We start from the raw sequence: 8,892 nt of genomic DNA on the forward strand, positions 1-8,892 counted from the left end.
CGAGAAAATGGTCTGGGAGGAAATGAGCTGCTGTTGTAATTGCTAAAAAATTCATCCCCAATGCGCGTTTTCAGTGGTAATTAATGGGTGTGTGTTTGCTGCATTTTTTTTCAGACTGCATTCCATGGCTTTCTTATGTTCCCCTTCAAATTTTGTCTTCGTCCTTTATTTTTTCTTGTAATTTGTCAGTATCTGTGGCCCTATGCATTGCACCTTATGTGATCCTCTTTCATTTTCTGCTAGTCACTGAATGTCTTAGTTTTTTGCTTAGTTTAGGTTTTTTTTATTTTCTTTTTTTTATCGTTATCTCTTTCCTAGGGTGTTTTTATTTCTTTTTGTCCATTTCTCATAATTTTGTTTCCCTTCCCAAGAGGACATGAAATCTTCTTCCGTTAAAGAGATATCAGCAAATGAAATGTTATTGGAAAATGAAAATTGGGAAGTTTGTTTTATTTTTGGATTAGAAGAATATTCTGTGAGCAGAAATTAGGTGCAATGCAAGTGACAAAGACATGCAAAACAGAAAAGGAATACTTACAAATACTCTGGATAGGATATATGATCAAATGAAAAGGAACTGAAAAAGAAAATCTGGGACATTTTCTGACTACATGAAAATGGTCTTGGAGGAAATGAGTTGCAGTGCTAAGGGTCAAAGCATGCCAAAGCTATGGCCAGAGATGTTGCAAAATCAGGGTAAAAATCAAGGACTAGGACAGAACTTTGAAGAGACGATACGAGACACATGGCATGGGTACTGAAAGGAAAATAATATCTTTACTGAAATGAGTATCTCTGAAAGTCACAGGATGCCATAAAATGCAGGTATATGGACTAAAGCTTGACCAATTGATCCCCATTGAAATCGCAATATTTTATTTCCTTTCACAAAAGGAAAGTATTATGCTTGCAAGAAATTAGAAAAAATATTTTGCAATCCGGGACTTAAAGTCTTACCCATATCTCACCTAGGTTCTTCTTGTCTTTCATTGTTGCTTGGAAATCAGTGTGCACTGCAAGATAAATTATCTTTATTACCAACAACATATAACATAAATACAGCTTTAATTTGTGAACCTCAATTTTCATTAACAAAATATTTTACATTTACCTTCCATTCTTTAGAAGAATTGATTGATACATGAATCTTCATTAATTTGTTCCTTCTCCTAGACCCCCTAAACATGCATATTGATCTTACTTGCCTGACAGGCATATTAAGTGCCTCTGGGTTTCTGGAACTGCAAGACATTTGATCAGAAAATGAAAACACTGGCATGTAGTTGGCATTGTTCTTTCTGGTTTAGATGGCTTTAGAAGAATGCTCACATTAGCTCTGTGTTCAAATTGAGTAGCATTGGAAATGTGTGATGCATGGAGGAAGCTTAAAGGAAAAGTGCCAAATGAATATTGGCCTTTCATGTCCTGCTCTGGTGAGCACATGTGCAAGTTGGATTCAGGATACCAAACAGAGAGATGAATACTAAATATTCTCACTGCACACTGTAATGTCTTTAAAATTAATTCCTTTATAACAAAGCCAACACATTGATGCAACTCAATTTTTTTGAACATCTTGGTCTGGATAAGATCTCATTTACTGTAAGATGCAGCCATTTCCAACAGTAATGAAAAAAGATAAAGAATAAGTTTTGGGCATCAGCATGAGTCAGAAATAAAATCCCCAGGAGGGTAGACATGACTTATATACAGTTTCATTTTCCATATCTTGAACATAGACAATTTCACACTGATATGCTCATGACTTAAAAACATGCAAAGGATTTTGTTTAAAATGAACAGAATCACAGTAAGAGCTAATCTTTGACCATTAAATTCTGATGGAAAGTTTAGATGCTGTGCAAGAGGTTTTGTGTTATTAGTACTAGTTAATTTATTTCTTAAAGGCAATTGATTCCTACACTTTCTAAATTAATTTTTAAAATGTACTTTGGCTGATTCATTATCTTAAAATGGTGAAGGTATATGTCAAAATATTTTTTGAAACATACATTTTCCTTCTTGTCTGCTGAGGTAGGTTGTCCCGCTGCAGCATGCAAGTACTTCTGTGTAGCAGGCAGTCAGTCAGTGGAAAGGACCACATCAGGGCAGACCACCGCACTGCAGCCCTTGGAAGACCTCACACTGGAGCAGTCTTTCACTGAAGGATTTTATCTCACATTGAGGACCATACGTTGGAGCAGGGGTATGCTGTGAAGAGTAAGAAGAGGCATATATGAAGTGTTAAGAACTTATCACAAACCCCTTGTTATGTTCCTCTGCATTTCTTGGGGATGAAGAGGTAAAGGAACTGGGAATGACAGAATGAAGTTGAGCCTGAGAGGAAGGGGTGGGGAAAAATGTTTAGTTTTATTCTTTGTTTCTCACCATCCTGCTCTTTTTAAAATCAGCAATAAATTAAATTAATTTTCCCTGAATCAAGTCTGGTTTTGCTGTACTACTGAGTGATACATGAGTAATGGTAGCTACTGAGTGATGTGCTTATCTTAAACCACAAGCTTTTCTGTCTAACTCTCTTCTTGTGTCCTATTGAGCAGGGTGAGGGAGAAAACAACTGGTAGGTATCTGGCAGCCCACCACAGTGAATTCACCATAAACTTATTCTTGATACTCAATAAAATTTGCCCCAGTGTTAAATGGAACTCTTATGAAGTAATAATGAAAAATCAGTTTAATAAGAATGAAATATGATCAGGAATAGCACTCTACAATACTATTAACAGTTTAAAAATTTGATCAACTTCTTTTTGCTTAGCAAAAAGGATGGATAAGAATTTATGGGTACAAGAAAAATAACTTCACGTCCTGAGATTCAGTAAACATACGTAGAGAAATATGACAGTAAAAGTGTCATTGATTACATTCTTGAGGAATGGTATTATCCGATTTAATGTTCCCACTGAAACCACATCAAAAAATATGCCACTCGCTCACTCCTCCTTCCCCTCTCCTCCTCTTCATAGGGCTGGAGAAGGAAACTGGAGGCACAAAAGGTAAAGATCATGGGTTGAGAAAACAATTTACTGGAAGCAGCAATGAGATAAGAAAACTAACAGTTACAAAAACAATACTGATGACAGAGGGTGCAAGAAAGGACACCTCGCTGCTCAAGCACCCCAGGAAATACCCTGACAATCCAACCTGCTACCTTGACCTGGAAGTGACTCGTTCCCGCATTCCCTGAAAATGATGTGAGGTCATATAGAATAACCACTGGGTCCTAGCCATGTCTCATTCTGGTTACGGTAAAAAATGCTTTACTGTGAGCGTTCATGTTCTGAAGGATATTAACTGTAATGCAAACTTGTCCTAGGGTGACATTATGATGCTTGTATCCCCAGTCATTGCAAAGCACAAGAGCAAAGCAAGAGCAAAAAGCAAAAGCGGCACTAGGTACTGCCTCTGTCTCTTGTTGACTGTTGGAGGAGTGACCAGACTGATAACAAAATAAAACTTTGCTCTTCAGAGACAGTCTTGAAGAACATAATATCCAGCATAAGCAGAACAAAAACTGGGGATACAAGCATCATAACATGATTCGAGGACAAAACTTTTCCACAAGGGCTTTAAAATAGCTCAGGAAGAGTAAAATTAGCATACATTACACATTTAAGAGGGTGAAGAAATAGAAGCTATTTCCTCGATACAGGAAATAGAATAATTTTAACTTCTACATTGTACTTTTTCCAGCTTCCTGGTAACTAAGATTAACCAATATAAAGGAATTGTAAACAGTTATGAGAAACATTTCCCTCCCTCCCCTGTTTTCCTCAGGTCACCACCTAAGTTACACTTCTCATATTTTATGAATTTGTCCTGATATATAAATATCTATTTTCAGTCTAACACCACCAACATTTTCCTGAATTTTCAAAGTGCCATATATTTAAATGGGTTTGTAGCCACATGATTCTCCATCTGTTTCAAAATTCATCTAAAAATACTTTTCTCTTGTCTGCTTCTCCATGTTTGCCTCTTTTTTCAGTATTTCATTACAGCTAAAAAAAATAAAAATTATGATATATTTTATTCAGGGCATGTATTTTTTTTTAATTTATCCTATCTATTACTATTCTTAGATTTTTGGATTTCTGATTTAACTTTCCTACCCCCACTCCCCACCCCCAACTATTATTATATAAATTACAGTTACTTTTTCAGCACTCTCTGTTTTCTAGTGTTCTATATCAGGGTTTATTTAATTTTTTTTTTTTTTCATGTCTGTTCTGCTTATTTCTCCATTTAAAAATGAGACAGAATTCTTCATATTCAGGAACTTTTACCCAGCATCAAGACTCTTGTCATGCATACCCTTTTCTGTTTTATTTAATTTTTAAATTATTTACTAGCATAATCTAGAGCTGCTATTTTGGTTTTAATGAGTCAAAAGTCCTATTGACTGTTTTAAGTGTTTTGCCAGACCACTTAGAATTAGCTAATCTTTAACAAATTTACATTGGAAGGGATATTCTGCTTTATGGATTTCTGTATTTTTAATATGTTTTTGAAGTAGTTTTTGATTCAAGGCTGTTCATCCTCAGGTGATTAGTTGGAAAAATGCTGCCAACATCTCCATGAATGTAGACATGTATTTCTGAACTCTCCCACTGGAGTTTCAACTTTGAGGATGTCCACAAAGTTTATGAGGTTTGCAGATGCTCCTGGATAAAACAGCTACACTGTTGTCTGGAGACATTTATGTGCAGAGGGAAAACTCACAATCTCTTATATAGTCATTGAGTTAATATAGTCTCAGTCAGAATAAATGAGAAAATTATAATTCATACAACAATTTGCACGGGATTGGATTCTAAATGAGGTACCAATGCCCAAAGGCCAGACTAGCAACTGCATGATCAAAAATTTGGGTAAACAATATTTGCAATCAATTACTGTAGAACTAACCCTATAAGTGATACTTCACGTATCTACTTTTGCCACAAATGTGGATTTAACCCAAACACTGCAGTTTGCATGAATTTCCATATCCTTTGCAGACTGGCTGGTGCTTTGAAAATTACCCCCCAGATTTTCACATCCAGTAGAACAGTTATTGTTATTACTCTTATTAATACTGATTGAGCCATTAATAATAATTTTTCAGCTCTTTGATTACCACAATGTTTGTGTTACCTTACCTGTCAAAAAAAGAGTTTCCACAAGAATTTTGTGAAGTTTACCTTTACGTACAAAAGCATTAAACATTGTAACAGCCCCCAGGTGGAAGATGTCACTCTTTCATATACTTTTCTTGCTGGAAGTAGAAATCCACTTTTTTGGATACTTAGATGAAAGTTATGACAAGGGGATTATAGTATCAAGTGAAGGATAAAAACATAAAAGAGGTAACAATCAAGGAGAACACATAACTTCTTTCAATTTCAGACACTAAAGGTCCTAGATATATATATGAAATACTGTAATGAAAAATATCAGTCTGGTTTAGGAGTCTTGACTGCCTGAGAGTAAAGCTTCCCATCACATTACATTTTGTATGTAATGCCAATGTATGTACTCCATGTAGATGTCATGCTGCAGCTGCTTACATGTGAACTGGTTAATTAAGAAATTAATGATCCAGGAACCTGCTACATCTTTTTCATGAAACTCTGGCCTTCATTCATATTTTAATTGTTTATTCAAGATAATTTTCTCAAAACAGAATTCTCAGTCTTCTGCAATGAGCTCTATTATGTGTTTTAATGCAGAAAAGTCCAAAAAGGAAAGTGATAAAAGGGAGGGAGGGATGAGGTATTATGCAAAATATTTGTATGAAAATTGTACATTATAAAATGTTGAGGTGTAGAAATAACAGTCTGAATATTGGTCGTTTATGATTAGTAGAAGAGCATGATAAAAAGGGCCAATATGAAAAAATGTCCAGTGTAAGCACACGTAAATAATTATGGAAGACTGCAATGAAAAAAGGTATGGTGTGAACAACACCATGGAAAAGCACAGAAGTAAAAAATTAGCACAACTCCCAGATGGACAGGAAATAGTAATATTATACAAGCAAGTATGATGTCTTACTTTCAGGGTATTCTACATCATGCATTCAGGCCTCCCTCAAAATATGGAACTTAATTTTCCTTAAATAATAATGACGCCTTGGTAGTTTAGATTTGTTTGGAACAAGCAGGAGGGTTCTGTTAAGTCAGGGAGGCTGTTTTTTTCCAAAGACCATTGCAACATGTAGTTGATAAATCTAAGAATACTATAGGAAAAGTGAGAAAAACTTGTTGCCTAAGATATAGCAATAGATATTATTTGTGGAAACCAGCATTTTCTCCCACTAAGAACAGCCCCCTTGTTGAGGGGCAGAATGATACAGACTGAGTGAACTGCTGTTAAAGCGCAACTTCCTTATAAACACAGAACGTGATCTCCAGCATGATAGAGATCAGACCCTAAAGTTCATTTTGTTATACTCATTTCTCCAGAGAAGACTGTGCTAATTTAAGGATTTATATGACATATATAATTCACTTAAGTCATAAATTTATTTCTGTGATAAAAATCTATTTTCAGAATACATGTTTCTGTAGAATATAAATGTCCGATTACTTGTCTAGTGAAAAATCCCTCATAATTAAAAAATATTAAGAGTCTGTTTAAATATGTATGATCTAGAATTGTTCATAGATATCAATCAATTTATTCTAAAGCAAATTTTCCAATTCTATTCAAAGACTGCCGCTCTTATAGCACAGTCATGTATCTATATATCTGAGAAATATTTTACGTAGATTCAATTACATGGTGATCTATGAGAAGGGAAGCAGAACTTAATGAACGTTTTGCTATTCCCTATTAGAAAATTAAATATACTTAATTTGTACATTTTCAATGTTGTTATTAAGCAATTACAAGTCATGTACTCTTTAGAGTGTATTTTAGATTCTGGCCTTTGGTCTTGGCTTAGCATTGAGGAATAATTCTTGGAGAAGAATTCTGTAAATTAAAACAAATATCTGCAGATAATATCTCCTTTAATAGGTTTGCTATCTTTATACATCCCCTTAGAAAGCATAATGAGAAATTTGGACTAGTATGAAAAAGTCAAGTGAAAACCCTTAAAGTCATTAATATTGATAACAGCATAATAAAAATAGAAGTCAAATAAAAATGTTAATTTTAGTAATTTTTACATTGTTATTATGTTGTTCTTAACATCCTATTCTAGTAAATGTTGTATAAATAAAAAAATACATATGTATATATAAAAAAGTGTAGGTTCCATTAATCTGCTGGATTGAGTAACACTTAGAAGACAAGACTGGAATTCAAAATTATCTTGGTTGCCTGTGGAGATGGCCTAAAAATAATACTAAAATTTGTACAGATATATTCAAGTCTCTGGCTACTAAAACAAAGTTAAAAGGGTGGAAAAAGGAACCAGTATACAACAGATTGCTATAGATGACTGATTCTTCTCCATGAGTTCTCAGAAAGCAGCTTGAAGTAGTCAGTTGATTTTGAAATAAGAACAACTGCAAACAGAGTTGGTACTACAGCTGACTGGGAAGCACTGCTGGTAAGCTGTGTAGAATTTTATGGTAATATTTTTAAACAGGTAACATAACATCTGGTACCATCATCAAAGCGTTCCTGAACTTGTGACAGTGCAAGGGTTGAACTAAAACATCTTTGACCGACTGTTCTTTAGGTGTGCGTTCCCATGGCCTGCTTTCTTTGTGAATAGTAGGCAATTAAGCAATAGAATAAAAAAGTAAACTATCCATAACTACACCTTCCTTTTCGTCCCAATAAAAAGAAAAAAAAAATACTCAAAAAAGATGAACTTCAAGACAATTATATTTTATGAAAAGGAAAAGATATTGATGAAAAGATCAAAGTGGAAATCTTAGAAGTGGTTAGCTCTTCTACGTTGTTTGATTACCTTTAAAAGTTAAAAAAAAAAACCAACAACAACAAAAAAACCACCACAAACAAAAAAAAACCCCAAACAAACAACAAAACTAAACACAAAAAACCTCCCAACAAAGTGAAAAGTTTCTAACTTACGAGGGAAATTGACACTGCGTTGCTGCGGTCACCGGGGAGATGTGCTCCCGCCGCTCACCCCCCGAAACCGACGCAGTCTCGGGGAGGGGCCGGCCCCGGCTCGGTGCGGAGCCTCTCCCGGGTGGCGGTGCCTACCGGGGCTCGCAGCTCCCTGCAGCTCTCGGCTGCGGCGGGGGTGGCACGGCAGCAGCACAGCACGAAGAACCAAGGCAAAAAAATAGGGAGTGATCACTTGTTTGAGTTCCAAAGAAGTTTACGTCCCCGTGGAAATCAGGGACAAGTGACATCAACTGAGAGCAAAAGAACTGCTTTTAAGGAAGGGAGGGAGTAAGAGGAGGACACAACTTTTCACCAATAGGAAGGCATTAAAGCAGGGGAGCAGGGTAAGTGCTATCCAATAGAAGCCAACAAGGGGAAGGAGCAAACCTTACAATCCATTCTTGCTTCGAGAAAGGGATGGAGGACACGGGGAACATTCCAGAGGGAAAAGGCTGTGCTGTCTTTGACAGACAAGGGTAAAAAGAAGGGAACAAGGGAGGTACAAGGAGAATGGCAGGGGGTTTGACGTACACTTGGTGAGATAATATTGGGGCAAACACAGGACTAAACCATCAGAGCAACCAAATAATGGGGTAAAAGGAACCCATTACAAACTTATAGCAAGAAATACTACAGAAGAACAAACTGTAAAATAACAGACTACGACAGCAAATGACTGAACTGAACTTGCCTCACCCAAGTATTTCATAAAGTATGAAATGCTTTTGGCTTTATTCCTTAAGTTATGTCCTAGATGGGATAGTATTTACCTATGCTACTGTTTATTTTTATTGTTATATTTCT

At 35.8% G+C, this 8,892-nt stretch overlaps 1 long non-coding RNA gene across 1 annotated transcript; it reads right to left on the minus strand.

Annotated features, from left to right (window-relative positions):
* Positions 1–940: 940 nt before the first annotated feature.
* LOC135295362 (uncharacterized) lies at positions 941–8,298 on the minus strand. Its single transcript, XR_010357428.1, has 3 exons — positions 8,050–8,298; positions 2,013–2,211; positions 941–1,013 (listed from the first exon to the last, which is right to left on the minus strand). It is a non-coding gene; the product is annotated as an uncharacterized LOC135295362 (long non-coding RNA).
* Positions 8,299–8,892: the final 594 nt, after the last annotated feature.

This window comes from Passer domesticus, chromosome 2 (assembly GCF_036417665.1).
Source record: "Passer domesticus isolate bPasDom1 chromosome 2, bPasDom1.hap1, whole genome shotgun sequence".
NCBI classification, from domain to species: Eukaryota; Metazoa; Chordata; class Aves; order Passeriformes; family Passeridae; genus Passer; species Passer domesticus.